The sequence below is a fragment of the Cryptomeria japonica genome, chromosome 9, assembly GCF_030272615.1.
Source record: "Cryptomeria japonica chromosome 9, Sugi_1.0, whole genome shotgun sequence".
Classification (NCBI taxonomy): domain Eukaryota; kingdom Viridiplantae; phylum Streptophyta; class Pinopsida; order Cupressales; family Cupressaceae; genus Cryptomeria; species Cryptomeria japonica.
In genome coordinates, this window is record NC_081413.1 from 466,128,543 (window position 1) to 466,146,599 (window position 18,057).

The window sequence follows — 18,057 nt, forward strand, 5'->3', positions numbered from 1 at the left end:
AGGGAAGAAGAGACTGCCTTCCATATTCTTAATCGGTGTACTTTTAGTCAGGAAATTTGTAAAATCATCTTAAGCAGGTGGAACTTGAGCTGGGTTTTTCCGAACTCCCTAGGAGAATCCTGGCAACAATGGCACTACCCCAATTCTAATCCTAAGATTGTGGAGACTTGGAGACTTACTCTTCCAAATGTTATCTAGAATATTTGGAAAGAGCGCAACAATAGAATTTTTAGGGATAAAAGAGCTATTCCTGAAGTGGTGGCGATTAAAATTTACAAGAGTATATTTGAATGTATCTATGGTACTGATTATGGACCAGCTGCTAAAGAAGACTTCAAAGAGAGGTGGAACTTCCCTACTACTACTACTAGCAAGGAGAAGGGAAGAGAAGGTCTCGTTTGGTGTTTTCCTCCCCAGTGGTGGATTAAGGCTAACTTTGATGGGGCCTCTAAGGGGAATCCAAGTAAAGCTGGATATGGGGGCATTGTCAGGAATTTTGTTGGAAGTTGCTTAGTGGTGGTGGCTGGTCCTTTGGGGAGTCAAACAAGTCATTTTGTCGAAGCCTCAGCTGCCCTGAACACCTTAATTATAGCCAAGAATCTTAATCATGATAAATTATGGCTCGAGGGAAACTCGCTTAATATTATTAATTGTTTGAAGGGGGAGTCAGAGCCATCATGGTCAGTTGAAAATATTATCATGAAAGCTAGGGAAATTATTGCTAGTTTTAAAGATATTATAATTCAACATGCCTTTAGAGAAAAAAATATGGTGGCGGACTGTTTGGCGAACCTAGGTGTTAATTCTGATTCTCAAGTGATTTGGCATGGGGAAGATGTCAACATAAACATTACAGAGCTCCTTAGAAAGGACAGATATATGGGGAGGGAAGGACCGCATAATCATGACAGAGAATATGAGTAATTTATGCCTTGATGGAAAGGTAATTATTACCTGGCAAAGCAGCAGATCCCCAACCATTTCTTATAATACGCCACATGCTTTGTGGGTCACCCAGTTCAAAATCTTGAGTAACTACAGGAAAGAAGTGCTGAGTTTGCAGAGGAACAGAGCTGATAATCCGAATTCAAAGATGGGAGGAGATTTAAGGAGGGAGGAACCAGATAATACGTCAACATGGAAAGCGATGTCGAAAGTGTGGGTGAAGTTGGAAAAGGGGTCCCTCACAAGCTTTATGGAGAAGCTAGTGGATTATGACAAAGGTAGGGTAAATCTCGTTGTTTCCAAAATTTCTGAAAATTGGTGTAATGGATCCTTTAAACTCTATGGGGTTAAGTTCAAGTTAGATGTGGGCCTCATAGCTACTATGACTGGCATGCCCCATATTGGGCTTAATTTTTTTAAAGACCTTGAAGTCTCCAACAACGCGGTTAATCTATTCTCGTGGAAGGAAAAAGAGAGGGATAGAATTGGCAAAACCACAGGGGGTTACTATGAAGCTGTTAATATCAAGAAAATTTGGGGCTGGGTTTTGAATGCTATAATGGAATATATTATGGTTGAGGGCCGATTCTCCAGGGCCCACACCTACCACTTTGTTCTTTTAAACCATTTTAGACACGGCAAAAAGGTATCCCTGCCCTACTACCTTTTCAGGTCCCTTAATAAACACCATAAGAATCCCTCAAGTTCGGTTCTCCATTGCGAGCTTTTGCTGCTCATTTATGAGCACTATAAAACCCTCGCCCTGCTGGAAAACAAGAGGTTAGCTGCCTCTCCGGGGAAGAGAAAGATGGAGGGAGGCGATTCCGGCAAGGAGAAGGCATCTTCTAGCAAAAAAAGAAAGAGTGCCCCTGGGATGGAAACAGAGGAAATTGAAAAAGAAGGCAGTGAAATGGAGATGGATGATTCCGATGGTGAAGACAACTCGAAAGATGAGGAGGTGGGTATTGAGGAAGAAAGTGGTGATAATGAGTCTGAAAATGAAAGCCCTATCCACAGTGACTGCCCTGGCAAGGACAACAACCATCCTATGGAGGATGTGGATTACAAGGATAATGAGGAAATAGATGCGAATTCCGAGAAGGAAAGGAATAAGGAACCTAAGAAGGATATGACTAAGGACAGTTTAAGCGAGGACAAGGAAAGTGCGGATAAAGGGCTATTCATGGATAACCTTAAAAAACTCACTGAGGCGAGACTGGATTATGACAGATGGACCTATGAACTCTTGAAGAACCTGGAAAAAAAGGGGAAAAATACAGATGAGAAGAGGGAAAATAAAGACAGGGAGCACATAAAATGGAAGCAGGATATGGAGGAGAAGGTTAAATCACTGGAAGAAGGGAGAGAGGCCATGAAAAAATTGTTGGGCATTATCCCGAAGATCCTGTCAGCTGTCACTAAAAACTTGGAGGATATTGCTAAGGTCTTTGATCATACCAGCTCTCCTAAACCGGTGGTGGAACTTGACATGGATGATGAGACTATCTAGATTGGCAGTGGTGAAGCTAATTTGGTTGGTGGTGTTGCTAAGAGGACCAAGGCGAGTGTCAAGAAAGTTGTGGCTACTTCTGCTAAGGATCTCCCAAATCTTAGGGATAATATCAAAGATCTGCATGGGATTAGCAACACCCTGGCTAATGCCCTGAAAAAAATCAATTAGTTTCTCTTCTTGGGTCTAGCTGGTTTTGTTGGCTTTGTGGGGCTTTAGTCGGTTTTCTATGGTTTTCTGTTGGCTTTTCGTTGGCCTGTTCCTTTTTGTCTCTTGTTACTTTTTCTATTAAGCTTTGTTTGTAAAGGGTTTCAGGGCCCCTTCGAAACCTATTTTTACCTTAGTCAAAAACATCAACAAGCTCATACATATTATTAGAATGATTAGAATCAACATTGTTAGCATGAACAAAATCATTATCCATTTCATCATCTAGATTAATAAAAATAGGATCTCTAACATGAAAAGAACACAGACCATCATTTTTCTTAAGCATTTTTAATCTTAGTGATTTATGTTGAACTTCCACCCTAGGGTTAGGCTAAGGCTAGACAAATGGGACCAAGTCAACATTTGGTGTCTTTGGGGAGGAAATGACTTGGGAAGCAAGTTCATGAGCCTTAGCACGATGTCTTTGTTGGCATTCTCTCGCACAATGATTCTTTTTAGTTTTAGCTGAGGATTGTGAAGGTTGAGGATCAATGGACATAGGCGTCTTGTATTCCTTTAAAGGAGGAGGAACTGGAGAAGACCTACTAGGTTGAGAAATAGGAGATGCCAAGCACTTTACTTTGTAATACATAGGAGTCAAGACTACAACATATATGAGAGGAATAGAAGGTGTACGAAGGATACTAGGTCCATGATGAGGAGGAATAGGTCTAGGGTCTCTAGGATTACTCAAAGAAATGATCATCTCATTTTTCCACTTTTGATAAGATAGAAAAAGGGTGTCACTTCAAGCCTTAACAAGCTCAAGATGTTTAGGCCCAAAGGTAATCAAGGGTGAAATTTTCATGCTTCGCCATGGGTTGGTAAAGGCTATGATTAATTGTTATGATAGTGCCATTATGAGAGAATTTTAAACATTTATGAATGGTAGAAGGGATAACTTTCATGGAAGAGAGCCAATGATGTCCCAACTTCACATGAAATTGATCCGATGTAGATTGCAAAATTCACATCTAAGCACTTAGTACCAACCTTGATGAGAAGGGTAATAGAACCAATAATAGGGAAAGAGAAACCATCATACACCTTGATGATAACATCAGATTTATCATATGTTACTTGATGCAATTATAAAATTTAAAAATATTCTTTACTGATCACATTCACCATACACACTAGATCAATGAGCATGCCTCATGAGGATTTGTCTTTGATCTTTGTAGTGACATACAATGGGTCATTAGGTGCAACAATAGTCTCACTAGGATTAAAAGTAATGCATAGGTCCTTAGGAGGTGTAGGTTTGTCAACAAGATTCACAACATTATTAGATTCTACACCAAGGTCATTGAGAGAAAAGGCAAGAGACTCTGTCTCAACAACATTAGTATAATGAGAAGGCAAAGGATTGGTGAAGATTTGGAGATTTTGATTAGGAGGTGCTATAGATTTTCTTTGTTTTTCATTCACACTAGCTACAGATATAGTATTATTATCAATGAAGTCTTGAATCTTACTCCTCAAAGTATAACACTTCTTAGTATCATGGCCAAGTTGACGACGATATTGACAAAAGGCTTGGGATCATGATAGGGTGGCAATGGTTTAGAAGAGTCAATTGGTCTAGTTAGAGGCAGTTTCAACACATTAGCATTTATCAATCTTGACATTATACTATGCAAAGGCTCAGAAAGAGGAGTTAACTCTTTTCTAAAGTATTTGGACAAAGGGGCCACACCTAATGTCGTGGTTGCCACTTGAGTATTGATGTTGCCATTTAACTTGATGTATCCTTTGTCAAGTTTAAACTTTGCAAAATATTGTTAAGCACTTTCATTCTTATCAATTAGAGCCATTGAAGAAGATGATTCAAATTGACTCACTTGAAGCTCATAGTTATGAAGCACTCCACACAATTATGTAAAGGAAGTAAACTCAGAAAATAGAAGCTTATCTCTAATATATTTTTGTAAATTAGCAATAAAAATCATTTGAACATGATGATAAGGCATAGGATAAGCAATTTGAGAATACAAATATTTATATCTACCAATAAAATCAATCACTTTTTGTTTAACTCCTTGTTTACAATGAATCAAATCAGTCAAAGTAATCTTGGGACCAATATTTATTTTAAATTGTTGAATAAAAGCATTAGTGAATTGTTGAAAATAAGTAATAGAATAAGGAGACAAAGAACAATACCATTGCAAAGTTTTATCCCTAAGGGCTCTAGTAAACAATTTAGCCATAAGTCTTTGGTTAGAAGCAAAATCACTACACAAAGTTTGAAATGTTTTCATATGAGTCAAGGGGTCACCTTTTCCACTATACAACTCTAATTGAGAGACTTCCATATGCCTATGAGAGGAAACATGGACAATGTCATCGGATAATGGGCTTGCTACATCAAAGATACCTGAACATTGAGCTTGGATTTAGTGATGGAAGCCAATTGTTGTTGTAGGGATGTAATAGTTTGGGATAAGTTATTGATGGTTTCTTCGGTAGAAGGATTGACATTGGACATATTAGATTGTGATGGAGAAGTAATGTTGTTGTATGTGGGTGGAGGTTGAGAATAAGGAGGTGGAACACTATGATATGTGGGTATGGGAGATGACTGGGATACAAATGGAAGACTAACAAAAGGAGTGATATAAGAATATTGAATAATAAGATTGCCCCCATGACTAACATGTGTAGGATTAACATTTTGTGTGGAAGTAGTCATGATAGAAGATGTAAATGTAGGTGCACTAGACAAGGATGTAGACATATGAATAGAATGATTGACTTGACTAGTGGGTTGAGAGTAACCAAGGACTTCGACACAACTTTTGATTGGCATGATATAAGTGTCAACAATATGAGAAAGACCGTGCAACAAATCAACATCAATCTTATCACTTTGCACCATTCTTTTTTATCCTTCAATCAATGGGATTGCCTCACTTTTTGATGATTGTTGACTCATCCATTGTTGAATATTTTCAAATGCACTGTCAATCTTCTCCAATTGGTCAATGGTACCTCTAGTTAATGAGTCATCCACATCATGAGAATTAAGAGGAGAATAGGGATAAATGAGGTCATTTTTTGAATTGGAGGAAGCACCAACATTCTCATGAAACAATTTATTCAAATTAGGCTCTGTATCTTTAGTAATTAAACCTTGGGAAGCCTTAATTCTATAACTTATTCTCATGAGAATGTTGTATGTAGGACTAATAGTTGTGTGCAAAATAATTGTGATTAATCCATTAATAAAGATTCAAAACACACATACACAATGAAACATTAAATTGAGGAAACAAAATAAAAGAATTAAAATACTCCCCAATGTCGCCTCATTGCTCCCTAGTCTTGAGAACTTTGTCGATTCATTTGGTGGATCTCAGATGCATGATTCGAGCAAAGTGACAACTCAAAAAATGGGAATTGATATGATATGATGACCTACAACTAATTATATTTAATGCAAATTCTACATTATGATGATTAAGCTACTATGAAAGCCATTATTACAATGATACTATGCTATTGTTATGATGCTAATGTTATGATTGCTAAAAATGCTGATAGAATACTGATAGAATGTTAATAATGATGCTAAGGTTCCTCTCATAGCCAAAAGAGGGGGTATTTATAGGATTTTCATGACCAGAGGTGAGGTGGAAAGAATCAACGATGCAGATTCAGTCTAGATAAATTGACGGTCGAGATTGAAGAATTTGGAAGGAGGTTGAGGAGATGGACACTTGTCATTCCTAAGGAGACAATTGGCAAAGAATCTCCAACCATATGCCAACAAAGGGGCAAGTGGCATGGAGACGAGAGACATGTGGCATAAGTGCCACGTGTCTCCAAGAAAGGGTGGACACTCCAAAGATGGTTAGGATAAGAGGTTAGAGGGGATTAGATTAGTTAACCTGTGGTTGGACTAGGGGTTGGTTAGAAGAAGGTTAGGTTAGGGAGTGGTTAGGAGTTAGGACACATGTGCTTAAATTTGAATTTAAAATTCAAATTTAATGGGGAGGGAATAATTAAATAAGCAAATTAACTAAATTCATTTATTTAATTAGGAAATAGAAGAAATTGATTTTGGTGGGATGAATTAAGAAAATGAACCATATAAAAAAATTATTTAATTCATTTATACAGTAGAATAATAAAAATCATTAATTAAATATTTTTGTATTTAATTAATTCAATTTTCTAGACTGATTTTTAGTGTATACAATAGTAACAAAACTCATGCACAAAGGAGGGAAATTTGAATGAAAAAATTTAAAATTATGATTAAGCAATGCAATTTAATGTAAAAATAATTGATTAACCAATTAATTAAACAATTTGAATGATAAATGCCTCTAAATCATAGCATAACATGATGTAAAGATTAAATTTGAAAAAAAAAACTTCAAAAATTATACAGCCCACAAGTTAATTTTAGAATTACAAATTAGGGTTTTTGTGAATTTAATTTCTAATTTAATGTAATTCAATTGAAAATGAGATCTCTATGAGTGTGAATTTGAATTTTAACATGCATAAACAATCATATCTAAGATCATAAATCAAAATTATGGAACCCACAAGTTTAATTTTAGAATTATAAATTATGGGTTTAGTGAATATAACCTCGAAATTTATATAATTCAAATAAAAATAAAACTTATGAGTGTAATTTTGAATTTGGAAATGCATGCAAATAAGATCTGAGATCACAAATCAGATATTAGGGTGCAAGAAGTCGGGTTCACCAAAATGTAATGGTGGATAATTAGGCTTAGTGTTAAATTAAGATAATAAAACCACTAAATTACCTAATTACTATAGCATTTGGAAGGAGAGAGAATCTAATAAATCTAGCCTCAAAGAACTAAGATTATGATTAAATTCTAGGCTCTTTTAAGAGGGCCTTCTCCTTCCTATAATTGAATTGATTTGATTATTGATGATTAGGGCAAAATAGGTGACAACTAAATAGTTATGACAAAAATAGTAAGCTAAAGATGTCACACAAAGCCACTGACCAGAATCTGGGCAAAATAAGTTGTTTGTAATATGCTCTCAAAAGTTCGGCTTGATTTTTCGGGACCGGGTAGTAACAATTCGCCATACCCTCTGAATTTTTTGTTGTCAAAAGCTGAACTTGTTCATCTCTATGAACTCTATCGATCCTCTTGAATACAACTATGTACCTATTCTTGCACGCAGAGAGAAGGGAAAAATTGTTGGGAATAGGGGTTTGCCTTAGGTCAAAACCCAATTTTGGAATTAACTATGAAATTGAATTGATAAATGTAATGAACAAGTGCAGTAAAATACTTTTCTTTTAAGGGAAAGGCTAAAAATGCTTGAAACACTAATGATATACCTTAATGAATTTTTGTTTGACCTTCACAAAGGAATCAATGTTTCATGTATGTCATCTTCATAAAACATAGATCATCGATGTCATCTTCAATGTTTGAAAGTTGACTTTACTTCTGTTCCAATGCTTGATGAAACACAGCTTGCTTGTTCACTTGAATTTGCTAGAGTGTAATTGAAATCTTGAATGAGATTAGGTTTAACATGAGAGGGGTAGACCTCCTTTTATACTTTCTTTCCAAAAAACATTAAATTTTCAACACAAGCCAACATGAGATCTAGGTCCTTGTGCAAATTATGTGACCGTTATAAGGCTCCAAGTTTTGAGGGAGATTGAGGAGATAGTGAAAAAGCATGTTTGATAGGTTATGTGAGTAGAATCAACATTTCAGTTAGGCCTTGGAAATTGAAGCACCAAAGTAAGGTCCAAGTGAGGACAAAATTGTAGGTGAGTACAATTAAGGACACTACACTAAGATACACAATCTCAGGACAAGATACACAAGTCTACCAACAAACTCATTGTCCACCGATAGACAAGAGAAATGGTTGAAACTAAAATGAGTAGGATCTCATGATCATGAAATTGAACTTGAACCTTGGTGTCAAGAGACCAATATCATCACAGGCACATCTGATCACAAATATTGTTTTTGATCACTATTTCTATGAAGGTATTACTATCAAGGCACTTTTCAACTGACTTTTGCGCATCACCAACACAAAATCTACTTGAATATTATTCCCATCCACTTCAAAATGTATCACACTCATTTCGTGCCTCAACACATACAACCATACATTCTTGTATACAAAGTTCTTCATCAAAACCCTCAATTAGGTTGGCCAAAGATAGAAAAAGAAATATTACATAGATTAGGCCATCCAAACCTAAAACAATCACTTTGGTCCTCTCCAAGAGATAAAGGGGACCTAAACACATCATAATAAATTCATTTAGGTAGATTCCAATGAACCACACACGCTACCACAATCTCCAAGATTGATGCTAAATGAAACGCGTAGAAAGATAATGAAACAGATTAATTGGTTGGCCCAAAACATCTTCCAATGCACATTACTAAGTGTGGATAACCACATACCGTGGTGAGATCTATATCAACAATCTAACTCATCCTCCAAAGCATGTCCAAATTAGAAGAGCATAATTTAAACAAGATAGATCAACCAAAGCAACTGAGACTCAACACAATAGAGCATCCTGAGCACATACCAACATAATTAACTTGTGGAATAAAACCAACACTTGAAAGTTGAACTTGAATACTACACAAACCAAATAAACATGTCCTTCGAACAACAACCCTTGAATCCATACATCTAGAAGCCACCAGGTAATTTTTGGATTAGTCCGACAAACAACTTTACTATCAGAAAACAACAACTAACCTCATCATCTAAGCAATCAAAGTACTTGCACACCTAATAGTACATCATTCACAGAACATAACCATTATATCCAACTCAACACATCACAATCTTTTTAACTCGAAAGGATGCAAATCATTCTTCCACTAGAACATTAAATATTCTTTTCCTACATATTGAAACTTCATGTACTATAACCTTCTGAAACCAATTTATTTATTCAAAACATTAGTACTAGGTAACATGACAAGATTTGAGGGACCAACAACACCAACATTTTTGAAATGACTGCCACTCAGAACTCCCACCCGATTGCCTCTGGCCGTTGCTCCCCTGGTCATTTGGATGCCCCCACCTACTCATATGGCGATGGTCCTCCTGCGACTAATGTTCATGTGGTTCACAAACGAGCTCTTGTTGTGACGTGGTTGGATGCCTCTGTTGTGGATGGTGGTTTTGCTTCAGGGGTTTCGAGAGAAGATTGCTCCACTTTCGAGGCTTCTAGGGCTTCTTATGTAGGTCGTCTGGCTTGTGGAGGGGGTAAGGTCTCCGCTTATGCTGACTCTAATCCTTTTCCTGTTTTTCAGTTTATTGCTATTAATCTGGAAGATGAGACGGTTAAAGAGATTGACTAGATTGTCTCTGATCTTTCTTCTCTTGTGGTTATATGCCAGTTTAGGGGTTTTTGGCCCAGTCTTTCGGACTCCATGACTGGATCTCTAAGCATTGGGAACCCCTCATTTCAGATTCGGTTCAAATATTTCCTTTGGCCAAAGGTTTTTTTATTGCTAAGTTTGAAAAACTGGAGGATAGAAAGATTATTCTATGTGAACATTTTTTACTTGGGAGAATCGCTTCCCGCTGATGATTAAACCCTAGCATGAGGATTTCAACCCCTCATCTGAACCCTTCTGTAAAATGCTGATTTGGGTTAGACTCCCCAACCTCCCACTTCATTTTTGGGTGGACCAGCTCCTTGAGGAAGTGGGTGAGGCTTTTGGAGATTTTCTTATGGTGGATATAGAGTCATTTGATATCCTTCATTCCACCTACGCACGTATTTTGGTAGATATTGATGCTTCTAAGAGGCTGCCAACATAGATCAAACTTTCGAACCCCAAGGGTTTCTGGATTCAACCTTCAGATGTAGAAGACGCTTCAAGACTGGGCATGTCATGGCTAAATGTGATTTAGAGAAAGCTAAAGTGAAGAAGCCCTCTTTAGGGTGGAAAGGTGCCTCTTCTCAACATTATACGGTATTCAAGAGCTCTTCTTAGGCGGTTGGGAAAGATTTTCCCATTAATGGCTCTAAAGTGTTTGTGGTAGTTTATGCTAGATCTTCCCCCATGGTCCTTGTTGATGGTGTTGTCCCTTTAGCTGATGTTTCAAATGGTGTTCCTGCTTCGATTCCTTCTGAGCCAACTGGTGGTTATGATATGTCTGTTGGATCTACCCCTGTTGCTAGATGTGATAGGATTCATGTGGGTATGTCTACTGGTGTTGCCCCTTTTCCTACTACTTCTTCTAACGCTTCTGTTGGAGTTGTCTCACTGTCTATCTCGTCTTCCAGGGATGTGCCTGGCCCTGGCTCTGCTAGTCTTGCTGGCTTTTCGATGTCTGCTGGTCTCTCCTTGGATGCTGGTTTTCTTGAGCTGGATTCGCTGGTCTGGCAAGTTAAAGTTGCTAAGGTTGAAGAAGTTTGGATTTCGATTAAAAGAAAACATTCTAAAAGGTCTTTGCCTTCTTTTGATATGAACCTTAGATCCCAAAAGAAGGGATCCAAAGGGAAATCCTAATGTTGGTTGGTTGCTCCAAGTTGGAGGTACCTATTGTTTGAACTGCCTATAGACTTTCCATGCATATGTTCTTATTTGTCAGACAAATTTTCTTTCTAGAGGGGTCAATCTACTTAGATCCCCTTTCTTGGCTTTGTTTTCTCTCGTCTCTATATTGCTTCGTTTGGATATTCCTAAATATTTTTAGTTATGGGTTTTAGGTCCTCCCTACTAAACCTACTTTGTACAGGGTTTCGGGTCCCTTCAAAACCTGTAATGCCCCGCCAGGAAACCCCGAAGGGATTAAGCCATAACACAAGAATTGAGTGCAAATTTTTTTTTTTAAAAGTTACAACACAAGATGCAACACGATATCAAAGATTCAGATTACATAGCGGAAGACTTCAACTAACTCCTAAAGAGTTTCCCAACGAGATTACTTAAATTTCACAATTCATTTACTCGCACAATTAATCCAATAAGCTAATTATCTTAACAACGAGATAATTCATATTCAGGATAATTTCTTTCAAAGGATGGAAATATAAATCACAAGCAATGATTCATCCATTAAGATCCATTTATAATCTTCATTCAAGCTTTTCATTTAAAATTACAACCCATACATCTAACATTCTAATACACTAGGATTTCATCATAACATAAGAGATCTTTCCAAGCATATTTAAATTCCTTAACAACAACTGAGTACAATTCATTACTCTAAGTTACGTTCATTCATACTCCAACTTATTGCATTTTAAAAGATGATTACATACAAGCATCAACGATAAATCTCATCTAAACCACTTAAACATTCAATCAACATGGCATTTACGAAGTGACTGAATATAAGCATTTATAGTTAATTCCAATAATCCACTTAACCATTCTAACATAAGTTAATCATACATGATAAAGCTGAATAAAGGAAACATAAGAGAATGCATCACATAACACCATAATGATCTCGGAGTTCACCCCTAAAGGGCTACATCTCTGGGTCTGCGCAACTGCAAGACCCCCTCTGATAAAATAATAAGGTTAAGAATACAAGAGGTTACACCAGTACAATCCAGCCATCAAGGCGATACATAAACAATATACAAACGACCGCATCGGTCAATTAATACATAAACGATCCTTGAAAAGAACAGGATCCAGCTGAACATAATCAAAGCTAAACAAGAGGTCCAAAAGAGCATCCATAAAACTGAGCCATCACCACCCAAGGTCTAACATGAAACCGACACTCACAAGGGCAGAGACAAAAAGACGACTCACAAAGGTACTCCTAACAGGACGAAACGACAACACACTAGCGAACGTAGGGACAAGTGTCATCACACAACCTGGTATGGATACCATGGCAAGTCTTCATAGGTCCCGGCCCATACACTGGTAACCCTGGCAACCTAATCCGAACTTCCGGCCCATCCAAGCCTCATGTGGACCCACACATCCTCTTGTGAAGACAAGGAAGGTAGTATGCCATTTCAGGCCTTCTCACAGCATGTCGAATCTATGATAGCACTCATCCCATGTGTGAGGCACATTATCTTATTTAGAGATTATTTTCTAATCTACTTAGGTTATCACTTATTAGACTCACTTTCGATGGGTTACCCAGCAGCCACTTTGGGCGCGACCCCCAATCGAAAGCCACTTTCCCATACGACACTAGACTAACTCAGACGAACTCAAACCAGGGAATACACATGGTCTGACAAACGGAGTTCAAGAATAGATACACAATCATTAGGTCAAACACGACTCAAGGGTAATCACTTACTGACGGTACTCTAACTAGAGACCTGACAACTAAGGTTAACCACGAATCATTATTCGACTCACTCAAAGAGGATTTGATCAAACGACACTATCACAACACCATAGTCAACTCAAAGTTCGAGGACTGAAACAGGAACACCAAATCATCCATACGACAGGGTCCTTTAAACAAAGCAAAGCATGCCATTTCATAATTAAAGGCGAATACAGAATTTAAACTCGCAAGGCAATAATCAGAAAAGACTATATTTCCTCAAATTGATTTAATCATTAAAATCGATCAAGTTTTCTACAAGATCTAAAACAACTTACAGTTATCTACCTCATCAAGGGATAATTTGTTCTTGGTTTTCTAACTCCTAAGGTTCAAGCATCGAACAGGCATATAAGGCCGTAATGAGTTTTTAACCAATTCATATTAATAAATCTCAGACAACCATTAATCAGCTAATATAAGCTATTAAATCTCCGGCAAAACATCATTAAGTAGAATTTACATCGTATTCCAATGATTTCCAATAACATATTATTCTCTATTATTTTTAAACAATACTACATCAATTAGCCATCTTCCCAAATTAGCTAGAAGGGGAGGTACAATTTTACTGGAACAAGATCAATCAGAATATAATCGACAATATCCAATTCCGAAATTACAGTTGTAGAACTTAATTGAAAAGAGGGCATAAGTCACGGAATGAAGCTAAATAACAATTAACCTATAAGCTCAATTATAAAATTAATCATTATCAAACTAAAATTTGTGACGATTAATGCCTCCTTAATCGAAATTAAGAACTAATAAAACTCAACATTTAAATAACATACATCAAAGGTCATAACATAACATATGCATTTTTTTTTTGAATGATAAAAAAAAACGCATTAAAAAAAACGTTTTATCATCTATGTTTTAAACAAAACAAACGCATTTAAAAAAAACAAAAGGAAGCGAGCTGGGATGGGCCGTGCCCTAACCCTAGCCGCAGGGTAGCGCGCAGGCGGCGCCCACGGCGGTGCCCGCAGGTGCCGCGGCGCCCTGCGGCCACCGCGGCCCCTGCGGCCACCGCCGTGGGCCGCAGCCGCACCCGTAGCCACAGCACTCACACAGCGAGCGGGAGGAAAGAGAGAGAACGCGGGCGGAGAAAGGGAAGGACGCGCGGCGAGGGGAGGAGGAGTAAGGGGTGAGCGGGGGAGAGGGGAGGTGGAGCGGGTGGAGCTCCGCTCCCCGCCTCCAATCCCCAAACCCTCAGCTCGAAGCCATACAAACGCCCAGCCCGAAACTCTTAAAACAATAACGCCCACTATTAAAAAAAATAATAATGTTCAAGGATTAACGCACAGGGATAAACATTGATATTTTACACAGCGCTGCAAAATTTAAAACCCAGATCGAAATTACTCCCATATAATTTTAAAACACACAGTTCTAAAATGGTCACAAACGCTCAGCCGAATATTGCTAACTGGGTTAAAACGCAGAGACCGGTTTGAACAAAAAGCCCAGTTCGATAAAATCCATCATATTTTGAACACACAGTTCGTTTTACTTTGCAAAAACCAGAATAACAATAAATGGGTTCAAATTCCACATTTCGATTTACATACCAGAAATCCATTTTCCTAAACTTGGAGATATGGGTTTTACAACATTTCCTCCCGGAACAGCAAACCCCATAAAAAAAATTTAGAAAAACCAAATGGATAAACAACCCTACCTGATCTCGCATTCCTGGCAAGATCTGACGAAGAATCCAAATCTCCAGCTCCCAAATCCTCCTTCTTCCTCTCCAAATTTTCCATCCTTCCATTTTTCCCCAAATTTGGGTTATATGGAAGAGTTGACCCAAAAATTCCATTTTTGGAATAAAAACTTTTATTTAAAAATAATACTCCAAAAATTAATTCTTTTCAACAATATCAACAATATAACTTGCTTTTTCAATTAAAAATCGATTTCCTCATTTAAACAAATTTAATCTTTTAATTCAAATAAGCCAACAGAACACAATTAACTCTATGGCGATAAAATTTAAAACTTTCTTCTCAACAACATATATAAAATGCATTAAATATTCCAAATCAATCATTCAATCGAATCTACTCCAAATTTAAAAAAAACGAGCAATCCAATAACCACGAAAATCACATAACGGAAACCAGATTAATTTAATCCATTAATCATCAATGCACAAACGCATATTTAATCAAGATAATTACTAAGGACTAAATGATCAATTTAACCAGGCACACCAAGCACGCAAATCGAGAAGGTCAACCAAACAGACGACTCGCAAACCCAAGCAAGAAGGGATTACCGATGACGACTGGTGATGTTCACTAGAGCACGACTAAGGTCAACCAGGGTCTTACGACCACCTAATCCGACTCTAAGGATTAAAAAGGGTACACTCAAACCTGTACATCTAGGTGAAGCCGAACTTCGCATTCAAGCGGCATTGAACCTGAAATTTCCTGCAACCAAGATCACACATGCATACATATATAAAATTGAATGAAAGCGTTAGTCCGATACTAACATCACGAAATAGGAACACTGAAAATCTGCATACAACTAGTGTGTGAACCACATCCATAGCTATGCGTAAAATCAACATCTGACTATAACATAATATTACGATTAACTACTCAAGATTAAACCAAGGTTAGAGATCGATTACGGTAGGGGTACTACAAAACCTGTTTTTAACTTAATAAAAAACATGACAAGATCTGAACACAAAATTTTGACATCAATTACAAACACAACCTAACATAGGTTCTCGTCATGCAATACTTCAAAACCTAGAGCCATCAAATAGGACTTCATCCTTCCCCTCCAAAGAGCATAATTGGATCCATCAAACAAAGGTGCACAATTTACAAACAAACCTTCCTAAGCGATTGAGTGTGCCATCTCAGATCTACCTCAAGTTGTTAAGCTTTATCCAAGGAACCTTGCTCTGATATCAATTGAAGGGCATACAATATACCGAGATTGGGGATGAACTAGTATATCCTATTTTCACTCTACATTAATTACCATTAATGACTTTCTAAAATCAATGAACATGAGCCAACAAATCTACATATGTTAATCTCTTTAATGATGCAACAACTAAAACATATAAAACCACACATATCCACACTATAAAAATGAGATATACATGGAAAATCAAGATGGGAAAAACCATGGTGAGAATAGTTCCTTAGATCTACAACCCAAATCCAACCTCACAAAATATTGAATCACTTATAAGGATTAAGTAGGCACCAACCTACCAAAGAAAACAATCCCCTAATGTACTATGAGCACCAACCCACTAGAAACACCAATCTCAAATGCCTAGGTCTAAGGAACAACTAAGTAGCTAGGACATCAATCTCAACAATATAAATGATGTAGTTTTAGGACCTTCAACATAAAACTTGTTGCTGATCAAATTAGCTTCCACACTCTCCTCTACAACTTATGATATTATGATAGTAGTGCACATGGATTAAGATGTTACACTCTATCCCATTCTCCAACTCACATGATATGAACTTGTATCCTTAGAAGTATATACATAATCTCATCAAGCACACTTGAAATGAATCTATGAAACTTCATATATATGTGTGTGTGTGTGTGTCTCAACTATAATTATAAGTCATCCTAAACATTTACAAGACCACACACTTTTTCTTCACCAAGCATGTTGTAGGCCAAGTCCTAAATAGCCCATACACACATCAATATAAAGGAACACTCCACACGCTTCATAAGGAAGCTTAAGAAGGTCCTAAAGGTTGTTCATACACACTCTGTCAAACACACATTATACATTGTTTGCAAGTTGGTCATATCAAACCTGTAATAGGTATAGTCCAAAAAACTTAGATGTGGTTCCACATGACATATGGCAAATCCTATTAAGGATCAATCTACTCTCAAGGAATATCCACTCTTAACTTTTGGCAATACACACTCAAAATAGCTGCCATAACATTCCGAAGCAAAGTCTATTAGCAACACAATGGTTGAACTAGTGAAATAAACACATGTTTCGCTACACCGGAATTTTAGACATACCATATACTGATAGAACATGTGTAGGCATACTCTCCTTACAAATCACAAGTAACAACTCCCAAGCATTAACAAATGCAGAGCTACGCAACTTACCAGAGTAGGCATACTGGCTGGGTAATTGCAATCAAGTTTCCAAAATACTTCTATCACCTTGAATAGATGCATAATGATAATACAAATACGTCTCAACTAATTTTGTAGTCATATCAATCAATGAATATCATGTTACTCAACATGAAGCAAGATAGTTTCACGATATCAAAAAACTGGAGTATCTCATCTCTAATTAACCATCATTAGGATTTTAACTATGCCTACACACTCAAGTCAAGCATTACACATACCTACCTAGTATGTATCTATATTTAAATCGCAAATAAAATCAACCAACATTATAATTCACATTTTGATAATCAGGATACAATTATAATATCATCATATTTAATGTCAATAATATAAAATCAAATACAATTTAATTGTTTATTAAAGCAATAGACAAGACCACATGGTTAACCCAACAATGAGTATCCAAGTTACAAAAAAGACAAAATCATAATAGTATTATATAACTTTGATACACAACTTTAAGACAAAGGGAAAGGAAACAACACTCATGGACCTTACATAATAGTAGTGTTCATGGGAGTGGTAGGGAAGGGTTAGGATTAAAAGACGAGGATGGCGAGAGGATACACCATTAAAATAATTCAATAAAGAGTCAATATCATGCAAAACAATGTACCTATTAGACACTCTTCTAATGTTTTATAAAAAGATATTTGCTAATTGATGAGGAGATACAACTTTAGTAAATGCATCAATTAGTGCTTGCCCAGAAAGAAAGAGATATTGCTTATCCAGGTAGGCCTTGTGATCAAAGTGTTGTGGATCATCCAATTGGGTCTCGATTGATGAGCATCAAATTGTTGTTAGAATGAGTGGCCATACTATGTTTGAAACAAACATTCCTTGTCAAAGGAAGATTAGGATTGCAAGTAAGTAGAAAGATGCAATACTATAGA